Genomic DNA, 13,669 nt, shown 5'->3' on the forward strand with positions numbered 1-13,669 from the left:
TGCCTGTGTTGGGTCTTAGCTGCAGCATGCAGGATCTTTGTTGTGGCATTCAGGATCCCTCGTTGCGGCGAGCAGGCTTCTCTCCAGCCATGCCATGCCGGCTCCAGAGTGTGGGCTCAGCAGTTGTGGTGCTCAGGCTCTCTAGCTGTGGCACGTGGGCTCAGTAGTTGTGGCCCACGGGCCCAGCTGTCCTGTGGCATGTGGGATCCTAGTTCCCTGACCAGGGATCCAACCCTCGTCCCCTGCATTGGAAGGCGGATTCTCAACCACTGGACCACCAAGGAAGTCCTGGTGATGGACATTTTCTATATCCTGATTTGGGTGGTGGTCACATGGATGTATCCATATGAAAAAGTAAAGTTGTATGTACATTTTTATTGAGTGTGAATTATATCTCAATAAAATACTGCCTAAAAATATTATATATAGAAACATATATATACCAACTGAAGTCTCTTACCCTAGACCAAGGGGATAAGATAAATAAGACATGGGGAGCAGGGGTTACAGAGAGGATGTGTATTTTGAAAAAGCTTTCGATTTCTCTTTCCTTCCATTACTGTACACTGCCAAATACCCTCTTAGGAACTGAAATTAGACTTAGGATAAAAACAAACAATCTCAGACTTCCCCAGTGGTCCAGTGGTTAAGACTCCACGCTCCCAATGCAGGGTGCACGGGTTGGATCCCTGGTTGAGATCCCGCATGCCACACGGCGAGACCAAAAAACAAACAATCTCTCTCTCTCTCTACTTATGTATGCCTTTACATTTTGTAGAAGGCCCCTAGAGATTGTCAGAGTGTTCGTAAGAGAGCCTGCTGACTTTCCAGTTTTCTTTGATTGCGGAACTTATTTTGTTTTGCTTTTCAATGGTTTTGAAGGTATAAAATTAATAAAGTAATGTGAGCAACACATTGGAGGTGGGAGGAATCATGGCAGCCCATGAGATTTGGCCTGTATTTGTAGTTTAAATTGGGCTTAGAAACAGTTGAAAGATTTGGGGGGATATTTAATACTGACAAGTTCCTAAAATTACAGAGCTTTAAATAAATGTGTAGTGATGTGTTTGGGGCCTAGCCCATCAATCAATCTCCTGTTTACTCTGATGCATCTTGAGAAGACTCAAGTGTAATGCAGACAGGAAATGGGTTGCTTTTTTCTTTTATGAAGGAAGCTTGTGACTAGCTTTTATATATTTACCTAGAGAATGAAAGCCTTTTAAAATTTGAAGTGGGACTTCCTATTTAAAAAACAGTCTTACTTGTTTTGCCTTTCTGTGATCTATTCCAAAGAAAGGGAAATGTGGCTGGTCAGATGCACTTTATGGGCTTTTGAACTAATAATGGGTTATTTTTTTATTTTAGAAGTAAAATTATTTAAAATAACAATGAATCCACAGGAGTAGTACCTAATCTTATCTGATGGTTTTCTATTTTTTTTTTGTTGCCATTGAACACTCAGCAACATTCTCAACATTCAGTTTGATTCTGAAGGCAGTGTGAAGGCAGTGCTTTCCCCAAGACATCCTGGCTTTATCACTTAGCTTCTTCCATAGGCATGCCATCTGCCTGGAGGAGTATGCATTCATCCCAGTTCAGACTGGGAAAGAAAGACCTCAGAGGTGAACTCCTTCAACCAGGCTCTGACCTCCACGTCACACTCCCCTTAAAAATTAAACTCAGGCCTAGAGTTGAAGTGGCTTGCTCAGGGTCACACGGCTAGTCAGAGGCAGAACCAAAACTGCGTCTGCATACAAGTTCTTTTTCATCTACACCACGACTGTCTCAGCTTGCTGTGCTCAAGAGTTTGGTGTCACAGTGACTTTAAAGCAAAAATATACAAATGCCACTTCCTTTCCTGGAAGACCTCAAGAGGCCTCTCATCTCTCCTACCTTGAGAGCCTGTAGGTCTTTCCTTATCTTTAATCTTGACCCTGTTTTGGTTAAATTTTGAAGGGTTTATAAGTTTGCATTTTGGGGCCAGACAGACTAGGGTCCATTATCATAGTTTACTTGCTCTGTGACCCTTGGTGAGGCAGGTAATTTCTTCACACTTCACTTTCCTCATCTCGGAAATGGGGATAATATACAAGAGCACATAAAGTGCTTTCCACGCTTCCTGGTGAACAGTAAGGCACTCTGTAATTTTCTTTGGAAATCCAGCAAGCCCATATTGAAGCTATCCAGCTATTTCTTGAAAGTTGGAGGAACTGATCTTAATTCCCTTCAGCCTTTTCCTTCCATCCCTTTAAGTTCTCCGCTTCTTTATAATTTTGAAGATTAGCAAATGCTCAGAGAAGTCAGAGTTTTGTGACCACAAATTTGTACATGATGGGTGCCAGAGGCTCTTCCCCAAGAGTCCAGGAATTTTTCTCAGTTGTGGGACACTGAAGGAATTTGAGACAACATCCTCAGTGGCAATGACTTCAAGGACCTTATTCAACCTAAGAAAGGTTGAAAGGACTGGGCTTTAGTGTGACAACAGACGCCTAAGACATCATTTTGGCAATGCAAAGGACCACAGATAAATAGGCAAATCCTTTAATCTTACAGCTACAGAGGTCAAGGCTTTCAGGAACTGGGACACTCACTGCAGGGCAGGTCCGAAAACCCGGGTTCCCCGGCCTGGCTCGGTGCCTGTTCCCTCTTACCAGCTGCGTCTCTTTAACTCCACCTCCGAAAATGCTAAGGAAGTTCCCTCCCAGTGCCTACCCAGGCTGGGTGGGGCGATTCTGTGGCACGGAAAGAACCGGGAAAACGACATAGTCTAACTCCCTGCGTGCACTAGCTGCTTTTGCGATTCAGGGAGGCGGCGGTGGGGTTGGGGGCTGTTAAGACGCCAGGTCCGGTACCCAGAGGTTCCAGGTGTCCTGGACAGAGAACTTTAAGATTGCCTACTTGGGGAAGCCACCTTCCTTTTCTCCTGGTCTGTTTTCCCTGTGCGGTGGCCGCATGGGGACATCCTGCTTGGAGGGTTCCCCCAAATAAGATGGACTGTCCTTGCTCCTGGTCGGGGTGGGCAAGTTCCCGCCGCTGCCCCGCCTCTGCAGGTTGCGGAGATCTAGGTGGGATTTTTCCGGCTCCCCGCTTCCGCCCCCGCCGGGAGCGGCGCTAGGCGGGGTCGCTGTGGTCGCTTTGCCTTCCCCACTCCCACGTCTCTTACTCCGGGGAGTTTCACCCCGTCCTCCCCGCTCGGCCCTCACCTTTGAAAACCTCCAAAGCCACCACATTAAAAGTGCGCGACTTCCCCCGGGCCTGCAGAAGGAGCTCCTGCAGCCCGGCATTCCTCGGATTCCAGCGCTGTGACGTCCCCAAGGACGCGCGCCTGGGGCTCGGGAGCTGGGGCTCCCCTTTCCGCGCCACCCCCCGCGCCCCCGCGCGCGCCCGCCCAGCCGCATTCCTCCCCGCCCCCGGCGCGCGCCCAGCGTTCCCCCCCGCGCCGCCGAGCCCGGCCCGGGGGTGGGGGAGCCGCGGCCGCTGGCGCCTGCTCCGTCCCCTCCCACTCGCACGGCCCCTTCCTCCCTCCTCTCTCGGCCGCTCGCATTTCCTGCCGCTCTGGCTCTCCCGGCCCCTGAAAGTTCGTCCCAACTTTTTCTCCCCCGGGCGGGCGCGGCGGGCGCAGTCCGGGGGCAGGTTGCTGCGCTCCTCCTCGCTCCGCCGCTGGTCCTCGGGGAGCGGTCGCCACTCAGTGGCCCCTGGCGGTCCTTCCCCTCCCACCTCGCCCATCCTCCCGGTCCCAGCCTCCCTCTGGCGGGACAGACCCGAGCCGGGGTGGTTCTCCTTTTCCCCTTCTCCGAGCGCCCCCGCGCCAACTCTCGCGCCGGGATCGCGGCGGAAACCTCCCTCCTCTTTCGCCTCCTCCGGCTCCTTCCCTCCGCCCCTCCACCGCCAGCCACTGGAATCAATTCCTTGGGGGAATTGGGGCTTCGCCGCTGCCGCTGCCGCCGCCGCGGAGGACAGCCTTTCCGCGCGGGACTCCGGGGCACCGACAGGGCCATGTAAGCAGGTAAGCGGCGTTTGGGGCGGGGAGTCGGGCCCGGGGTTGGGGGCCTCCTGGGCGCCTCGGGCGCCTTGCCGATGACTTGGGCAAACGCTGGCGACGCTGACTTGGGATCGGCGGCCCGGGACGCCTGGCAGGGCAGCGGGGGCGCGAGGTGGCCGGGCCGCAGGAGTTTTAAGTGGCGGTGGGAGCCGCCCGCTGCGGCGCACAGCTTGTCTGGGGAGTTAAGGTGGAAGGTGAGCGCTGTCTGGAGAGTTGGTGGTGAAATCCATACTCTCGCCCCCTCTTCCCCATTCCCTTCTCCTTTTTGGGAACCAGAGAGGGCCTAGTGAGGGCAGCTGGAGATACCCAGACGGTGCGGGCCGGAGGATGAAAGCCAAAGACGTTGCTGCCTCTCGGGCTGGAGAAGGACTCTCTCCGCGACCCTCCTCTGCCCCCTAAGGGGACAGGATCTTCAGAGGGAGAGGAGTTTGCATGCCCTCCCACTAGGCCCCAGCCTAGCCACCAAACCCCAGGGCTTCTTGGCCCCTACTTGGGTGGTCGGGCCAGCTCATCGGGAAAACCTGTGGCCGCATAATTTCAGAATAGGTCTCCACCTCAAACTCTCGAAGTTCTGAGTATTAACAAGTTCTGAGGGTGTTGTTAATACACCGTCTCCCCTCTCTCCTGGCATGACCGCTACATATGGGGTTTGAATGCTTGTAAGGGATTTTCCACCTTTTGGAGGGAGCAGTGAGGTAACGCCGCCCCTGTCCCCCTTTCCTCTCCTCTTCCTCTAGTTGCCGTCACCCTCAGCTACAACTTAAGGAGATTGTGGGGTTTCGTCTTCAGTGTGTCCAGGGACTGCTGTTGCAGGCTCTTTGTGAAGGTGAGGAATCTCTAGACTGCTGGCTGCTGGTGGGTTACAGGATTTCCACCAGTGTGTGAATTTCTTCAAATGGGTTAGTTCACCCATTCATTCAAGGAATCTAGTATTGCAGTTTCCCCTCTGGCTAGGAACAGGGGAGACAAAGATGCTAAAACAAGATCTAACTGCAGCCTCCCGGAGGAAACCCGCAGGCTGATCTGGAAGTAGAGTGTAACGAGAGGGCCTGGGAAGCCTTGGTCCGGAGGTGAGGGGGCGAGGTGTGCGCTGAGCTGAGAGGATTGAGCCGTTGCTCACCTGGAGGGCCGATTAGGAAAGTGCATTTCGCGTAGAGGAAAGAGCTTGTGCAAAGTAAGAGTCATCCAAAACACGAGTACAGAAAGGTCATACCTAGTAGCTAGCTGGGGGCTGGAGGGGGATTTATGTCCAGGTTGGTTCAGTGTAGCCGGGGTAGCATTTTTTTTTTTAATATCAAGTTAAAAAAATTAAATTAGAAATTTAAATTAAATTAGAAATTAAAGTGGAAGCATGTACGGGAACCAAGTAGCTTCCAGAGGAGCACACATCTCTCTTTTTGGACACGCCTTCATGCCTGATGCTGTTTCTACAACAAGGAGTGGTTGTGGGACCATCTAAATTTTCATTGGCACTAATTGGCCCAGGCCTGGTTTCATTAGAATGGTATTGATTCCCTGTTAAAGAGCCACCTGACAGCAACAGGTGATAATACTGTAGCTTACAGAGCCCTGTATTAAAGTTGCCTTATCTTTTGGTGATGGCCTTAAAAGCTTGTGCCTTAGAATGATAGGTTAATGAGTGGGAGCTGAATAGTACGGTGCTCTTTTGCCTAATCCGAAATGGGTGTGTGCAGAGTGGGTTCACGTATGTGTCACTGTGTTTGTTGTAGTATTCTCCACTTTTCCAAGTCATTACTGCCCCAGCGCAGTTGGAAGGATGACTTTCCCTTCCTCTGAAACTTTATGAATAACTGAATGTCTTCTAGGAGACTGTTGTAGCCTAATCATCCAGGATTCAGCAGATCCTGCCTAGAAAATGTTTTATAGTACGGGAGCCTCCTGTACGTGGTTTGCCTCTCAAGGGTGCTTCTTCTCGGGGCTGAAGTGGCGTTGTAGTATTATTCATAGTGACCGTGTCCTGGCTGAGGTGGCAGAAGTCCAGCTTTTGGTGACCTCAGGCCAGTACATCCGAGTGAGAAGAGCACATTGACTTCCTACAGTGTCGGGTGTTTACCTAAGCTCCCCACAAACACCATACCTTATCTCAAGAACAGCCCCTTGACGAGGGTTTTCCTGAAGGTGTAGGACCTGCTTGAGAGAAATGGCTCAAGCGAAGCTTTTTCTTGCTAATCCCAGGTCGCTGCCCAGCCTCCATCATCGGCTTAAACACATAGTTAATTTTAATGCTTTAGTTATTTAGGTTTGTGCGGACCATGTGGAACGGACAGCTGTAATGGAAAGAGCAGTTTGACTATTTTCACGTGGAGGAACCTAAAGAATTCAGAGGAAAATCAGAGTTTCGGGGAGAATTCTTACTTGTCCTGAATGGAAGAGCCAGAAGTCGAGAACTATGAAAAGTTTTTTTGTTTCCCAGTGCCTTCCCTCCTTATTAAAGGGTTTCCATTTTTGGCTCCGGGGAAGCAAACATAAACCCTTTGATTGCACATTGTCCCCCACCTGGATTCCATATTCTTATCCTTTGTCACCTGTGACCCTGCATTTGAACTTCTTTACTTAGTCACCAAATGCTGTGCATTTTTTGGAACTGATTCTAAGCCTCGGAACAGTACTGTGCACTTTGTTAGAGATAAGGCAGGGGAAAGAGATGAGATGAACTCTTTAGTCAATTCAGTTATTGCTGCTTGTGCTAACTGAAAAAGAACGAGGGAAAACAAACAAGTTTTGGTAGAGAAGAGGTTAAAATTAATGTCTAAAATAAGACTCTGTGGTCTCCTCTTATTGATTTTATTCTCTCTTCCCCTGTCTGAGCCCCGGGGAGGGCTTATTAAATGGTCCAAGGGGGTGTGTGTAGCAAACTTTGCAGCTTTTCCGGGCTATCGGTATGCTGGTGCCAGGGATCCAGGGTTGGGAGTTCAAGATATAGCTAGGTTTGTATTCCAGCTCTGCCATCGTTTAGCTGTGTGATGTTGGCCGAACTTCGCAGCCCTTCCAAGTCTCCATTTCTTCATCTCTTAGATGGGGCCAGTAGTATTTAACTTGCCAGGATATTTGTGGGGAATTCTGTGTAATGCTGTATGTCCCTCTGCTAACGGTGCCTCCCTCACAGAGTAGGTGTTGGGTCAAGGATGGCTATTTATATGTTCCAGGAGTTATATGTGGCCATGAATGTGCTCTTTGTGTGTGTCATTTTTTCCCCAGCAGCCTGAATTCACATGTGTGCCAACATACACATAAAGCTTTGTCTTTGACCCTTTTTTTTTTGGTCTGTTGGCTCAAAGCACACGTGTTGGCTGGCAGCTGCTGGCCTCTCATATATGAGGAGGTTGAGCGTTGCAGGACCAGGCAGTAGGATAGTTGGGAGGGAAAGCCACGTAGACAAGGGCAGAGAAGAGGATTCTTTTCCCTGTATACTACTTACTGTAACAAGGGTCCAGTGCTAATACAAGGATCCCTGTGTTTCTAATGTTGAAATCCAGTTAATTAAATGATGTTAGAATAAATCCGCCTGCCTTTAGCAAGAGTGCAAAAGCTAGCTGATCGACACAAATGAGTGTCTTTGCAGCCTTGCTTTCCTTCTTTGAAGCCCAAGCATAAGGAGGCAACTGCAATGCCTCTCGTGTCCTGCCAGCTTCAGGTCGCTTGATCTTTAACGTTGCCTTTCATCCGAGAAGCCTAAAGTATTTGGCAAACATTAACTCATTGATCTTCGTATCAACCTCCCAGCAGGAGAGAATGTTAGAAGAAAGGAACAACTCCTAAAACATCAGTAACGCAGGTGTGTAGTAGCTGTTCTAGAAGCAGAATGGATTATTATAGTCAAGAATTGGCTAGATCCTGCATATGGGATTGAAGACTGGTCCCAGGTCAGAGAGGACCCCTTTGAGTGGTCGAGGGAGAAAGTTTAAGAAAATGCAGATCAGGCTGGGATTTTTGCAGTGGAAGGGGAGAGGAAATCACATTGCTAGGACCAGCCATTGCCTTTGCCATGTATTGCATGCACACCGATTATGAAAATAAATAATCTCTGAATTATTTATAATTTTGAATGAAAGGATATGATGCAATGCTTGTGGATGAGGATTTAGAGTAGCTGAGGGTAAAAGGTAATAGTGACTAAGTACCTTTCTGTGGGATAAGGGTGGTTGTGTGTCTAAGTTGGATTATAAATGGCGTATTAACATTGTTTTAATTTCCTTTCCCTTTTTCCTGTTGGTTCCATATGCCTCAGCTTGGTTTTGTTTTACTCTCCAGTCAGGCTTTTGTTGGACTTGCTTTATGGTCCTTGCTACTGGAAAAAACATACTGTGGCCATGCTTAGATCAATCTTGTGTGTAAGATTTGATATGTGGGTGATTTAGCTTAGTTCCTTAGGGGACTCCATTAGGCCCAGCTCAAGGGTTTCATCCTGAATCTGGTCAATTAGCTTGACCCAGAGGCCCGTTGCATATCCAGAGATCCTATAACCCTAAGCGACCATCCCATAAATGCTTGATATTGGTCAACAGGGAGGTGTCTGGTGAGAATATGAGAAAGGGTTCGCTGGTGGTGTGGCATCCTCTGAGAAGCAGAGCATCCTTTTCATGTTTGTAATGTTTGAGATTTTAGTACTGAATGATATTCCTAAATTAGAAAGCTTTACGGTGAGGACCACTGACTTGCTCTCCTTTGCTTCGCTGTTGAAAATTAGCAAAAGTTCCTGATGCTTGTCTTCGTGCAGAGTGTGTCCTTTTCTAACATACAGTTTCCTCAAATCTTTGGAAATCTGTCTCCTGCGAGTTCTTTCTTTCACACTCCATTCCCCTCAAGTAATTGGGGCATTAGCTAAGGCTGTAGATCTCAAAGTCTATTGAGTCTCAGAATCACCTGGAGGGCTCCTTAACCACAGATCGCTGCTATTCCCCACACCACCCCAGCTTCTGATTCTGTAAGGCCTTGGGGTGGGGCCTGAGAATTTGCATTCCTAAGGAACTCCCAGGTGGTGTTAATACTCCTGGTCCTTTGATCATCTGCATTTTGAGAATCGCTGAGCCAAGGAATCTCATTTTGGTCCGTCCATCCCAGTCAGCCTTGGGGTGGTAGTCACTTAAGTTTTTCACTGTATTGGTTTGAATGATTCTGTTTCTGGTTGCTTTAGAGCTCTGGAGAGGCTGGGAGTCACTTAGTGGCCACTTATTCCTAGCCAGACCCATGGCGAGCATGAATTAGATGCTTACATTTTAATGGATTTGCTTGGCTATCTCCTCCCATCCAGACCCCTCCGCTTGGTTCCAAACAGTTTGGTTAATCTGGTACTTCTCTCCATCTGGTTATCCGATATACATGCCCAATTCTACCTATCTCAGATTGAACTCATTAGTTTCTTGCCACAAAATCTGCTGCTTCTGTATGTCCTGTCTTAGTGACATCAACTGAGTTAGCTGCTGATGCCAGGCAATTGAGGTTCTCTTCAACATGTCACTCTTTGTTAGCACCCCCCAACCCCGACCCTCAAACCCCAATAACAAACCCAGCCAGTCCCTAGATCCTTTGAGTCTGTGTCTCTAAAATATCCTTAATTTGTTCCTTTCCCTCCATCCCCACTGCCTCTTTGGATTGTTCAAGAGCTTCAAAGGCTGTCTTTCATATATTCTTCATCTACTCTTTCAAAGAGTTTTTTAAAACACAAATCTTTTATGGTATTTAAATTCTTATTTTGCTTCTTATTACCTGTATGATAAAGCTTCTTTATTCTGAGTACCTTCCCATTCCCATCTGCTGTCCTTCCTCTCTCTCTCTCTCTCTCTCTCTCTCTCTCTCTCTCTGTTCTAGGGCCCTAAGATTTGGTGATGTGTAATCCCCTCTCCTTTGTTCCTTACATTCCGACCCTGAGCGACCTCTTCCCCTTTGCCACCTGCTTAGTCCCTGTGCCTTCAGCTAAAGCTTCTCCTTCTCTAACACGCCTTCCCATGACCAGTTAGGCATTCCTTTCTTTATAGCTCCAGAGCGCCTTGCACTTAGCTCTATTGGTAAGTTCTGTCTCACCATATTTTATATATGTTTACCTCCCTGTTTCCCCTACTGAGTTATAAGCTTCTCCTGGCAGGATTCACGTTTTATTTGGCTCAGAATCTCTACCCTGTATGGAGGTTGGCTAGAAATAGCCACGGCTTGCCTTTACTGGTGCTGACTCTATCCCAGTGTTCTCAGCACTTTCGATGATTTTATTAGGTCTTTCAACAGCCCTGTGAAGTAGGTACTATTATTATTGCTGTTTTGCAGAGAATGAAAGGGAGTTGACTTTTTTTTTTAAGTGTTTAAAGAATCAATGAATGAATGCATTTCTGAAATACTGACCTGAAGGTTTAGAGCCGAGTTTGGTGTGGAATTTATTATTTATTCTTTAAAAGGAGGTGTGGTGCTCTGGGAAGATTATATCGTGTTAATGACTGTAAGTGATTTTAAGTTAAACAGATATCAGTGCTATTTATGATACACATCTTATTTGTTCATCTGAGGAGATGAATCACATCCCTGAGCTGTTTTATCAAGTCACTGATACTCTGGTTCTTATTGTTGTTTTGTTTTGCTTGTATACTTTCAAAAACATGGTAATCTTCTTCCTCATTTTTCAAACCTAGGAAACCTTGCAGATCAAGGGGGTGTAAATATCACAGAAAGATTAATAAGTTGGAACACTTGGGGGTTCAGGCATAAAACAAAATTGTTTTCACAAGTTTAGATGTACTATTGACTAGAATATGCTTAATTTCCTTTCTATGCATTATTTTCTTTTGTACCTTATGTTAAAGAGGAAAAGGCAAATCACTCATTATTCAACCTCTGGGTTACTAGTTTTTAAAAAGAAAAGGAAAGAGACCCTTCATGACACCGTGTCACAGTGGATACCAACCTACCCTTAACCAAGACGGCCTGTTCTGCGTACAGAACCATGTACCAAGCAGCAATGATGTCACTGACATTATCACCCAAATCACGACATTGGCGCTGGTCATTATTTCAGTTCTCTAGTAAAAGGGACTAAGGCAGATTTCATGGTCATGAAAGTGAGTTTGTTATGAATTACATGTCTACACTACATACACTTCAGATTGATCTTTAAGGTTCTCCACAAGTAACCCCCAAATGATCCTCTGATTTCTGCAGATTTATGTCCCACTATTCCCCAGGGTTCTGCCAAGCTGCAGCTGTTTCCTGAACAGGCCCAATAACTTGTCACCTACGGTTAGGCTCTTTCCTTGCGCAGGGATCGCGATGCTCAGCCGTCCTAGCCTGTTAAAAGCACCCTCAAGGTCCGCCTTAAGTACTGCTGCTCTGGGCAGCCTTCCCCATCTCACCCCCTGGCCAGGCCCCTCTGCCGCTTTGTCTTGGCATTTACCTCTTTGTGCCTTGTGTCCTGGTTAACCTGCCTCATCCCTCTCATTAGCCTGCCAGCTGCCCAGTAGCTGCCACCCGCCTCACTCCTCTCCACGTCCCTCCTCATCCCCAGCACAGACTGTCCCAGCCTGTTGCTTCTCTTCTGCGGCTGGTCACCCGTAACTGTTCCTTCGGGTCTGCCTCTTGCTTGCCCCAGGAATGCACTCCGAGGCTGAGGTTGCCGCTTCCTCTCTCCGTCGTGACAGTCCTTCGGCAAAGACAGTCATCTCGACATCCCTCTGTCACCTGTCCTGCCGCTGCCACTGCAGAGACCCGTCCACCCCCTACACTGCAGAGTCTTGTTTTAAACATGTCTGATATTTTCAGTCTCGTGCTTGAAATCTTTCTTGCCACTTTATATTGTTTAGAGACACATATGTCTGTCGTAAAAGTACAGTTGACCCTTGAACAACATGTGGGTTAGGGGTGCCAACCCTCCACACAGTTGAAAATTCTTATGTAACTTATAGCTGTGCTCCCTCCCCTACCAGTATCCGTGGTTCCACATCCACGGATTCAACAGACCACGGGTCGAGTAGTTCTGTAGTTACTTACTATAAAAAAAAAAATCCAAGTATAAGTGGACCCGTGTAGTTCACACCATGTTGTTCAAGGGTCAACTTGGTAAAGAAATGCCAGAAAGATAATAAACACCAAATACAGGGGATGGGGTGGTGGCAGAGGTGAGGAGAGATGTGGTATTGTTTTATTTCCTAAGCTGGGTGGCGGGAACATGTATGTTTACTATATTCTCCTGTATGTTTAAACTATTTAATTTTAATACTACATGAAACTGCCCACAGTCAAATGCAGACTTCGTAGCAGAGCATTCAGGGCTCTGCATGCATAGCTCTTTTTCCCATCTAACCTAACTTCTAGCCTGGGCTGGCAACATTTCTCACGGTTGAAACATTGTGGATTTGACTCATGCTGTTACCTCTTCCCTTGAATTCCTTTTCCCATCTGGTCACATCGTAATTTCCTCTGTTCCTTAATGTCTAGTACGAGTTTTACATCTTCGTAGATGTTTTGTCTGACATTCCCTTTTTATCACTTGGGAGAGTTCGTTGTCCCCTGATCTGTCTTCCCTTGGTCCTCTCCCCATTCTTTACTGATAAGCATCACATTGGATTATAGCTGTTTGTGCATCTATCTCCCCAAAGCTGTGAGCTCTTCGGGGACATGTTTTGTGATTTATTTATCTTTGGGTTCTTGGCACCTGCTGCAGAGTAGAAGTCCAATAAATGCTTGAAATTGTTGAGTCATAGATGTAAGATTAATGTTTTTAATTGAAGTCATTTTTTAAAAAGAGCGTGTCTGAAAACACTTCAAATCAGGGCTTCCCTGGTGGCGCAGTGGTTGAGAATCTGCCTGCCAATGCAGGGGACATGGGTTCGAGCCCTGGTCTGGGAAGATCCCACATGCCGCGGAGCAACTAAGCCCGTGAGCCACAACTACTGAGCCTGCGCGTCTGGAGCCTGTGCTCCGCAACAGGAGAGGCCGCAATAGTGAGAGGCCCGCGCACCGCGATGAGGAGTGGCGCCCGCTCACCGCAACTGGAGAAGGCCCTCGCACAGAAACGAAGACCCAACACAGCCAAAAATAAATAAATAAATAAATAAATATATAAATTTATAAAAAAAAAAAACAAAAACCTCTCTCTGCTCTGGCTGGGGGAGAGCAGGGCTTTACCCTGCGGAGGGGCAGTAAAGGCCCAGCCACCCCTGGCTGACCAGGGCATCCTCCTTAAAAAAAAAAAACAAAAAAAAACTTCAAATTGAAGGGGGAATATCTTGTGGGCTCAATATCGGAATTGTAGGCTGTAGATTGAATTGCTTTACACATGGATGTCCTAACTCAAACCCATGATTAGTTTTAGAAATTATTTCTTCTGCTTTTCCCATTTACCTTATGGTGATGGGTGATGGTGTAATTGTTTTGGTTTGTTCTTATTTTTTAGTCCTTTCCCCCCGTGACCGTGGAGTATGATGATGGTCGCTGTAGCAGTGTCCAAGGGATGTGTGAGTCTAGGTTTTGAAGTAGATCTGGGCTCTGAGGTGGTACCACTTGTTGTAAGGGTGACTTATGCCATCAACGCTACTTGCTCTGGGATGGAGAAGCAACACATCCTTGTAGAGGAGAGGCAGCAAAGTTTATTTTTGTGGCAGACGTGTCCCACTGCAGAGCTATAAT

General features: G+C 47.5%; 1 protein-coding gene across 4 annotated transcripts in view; it reads left to right on the forward strand.

Moving 5' to 3' along the window:
* Positions 1-3,452: 3,452 nt before the first annotated feature.
* Positions 3,453-13,669, forward strand: part of PTPN14 (protein tyrosine phosphatase non-receptor type 14) — a 171,772-nt gene continuing 161,555 nt past the window's right edge. For 2 of the 4 annotated variants that reach the window (XM_036860037.1, XM_036860030.1), the window contains exons 1-2: positions 3,453-4,006; positions 4,780-4,868. The gene's annotated coding sequence lies outside the window, so the exon portion shown is untranslated. The remainder of the gene's footprint in view (positions 4,007-4,779; positions 4,869-13,669) is intronic. The other 2 variants (XM_036860048.1, XM_036860056.1) reach the window with 2 other exon arrangements.

Source organism: Balaenoptera musculus, chromosome 1 (assembly GCF_009873245.2).
Source record: "Balaenoptera musculus isolate JJ_BM4_2016_0621 chromosome 1, mBalMus1.pri.v3, whole genome shotgun sequence".
NCBI lineage: Eukaryota > Metazoa > Chordata > Mammalia > Artiodactyla > Balaenopteridae > Balaenoptera > Balaenoptera musculus.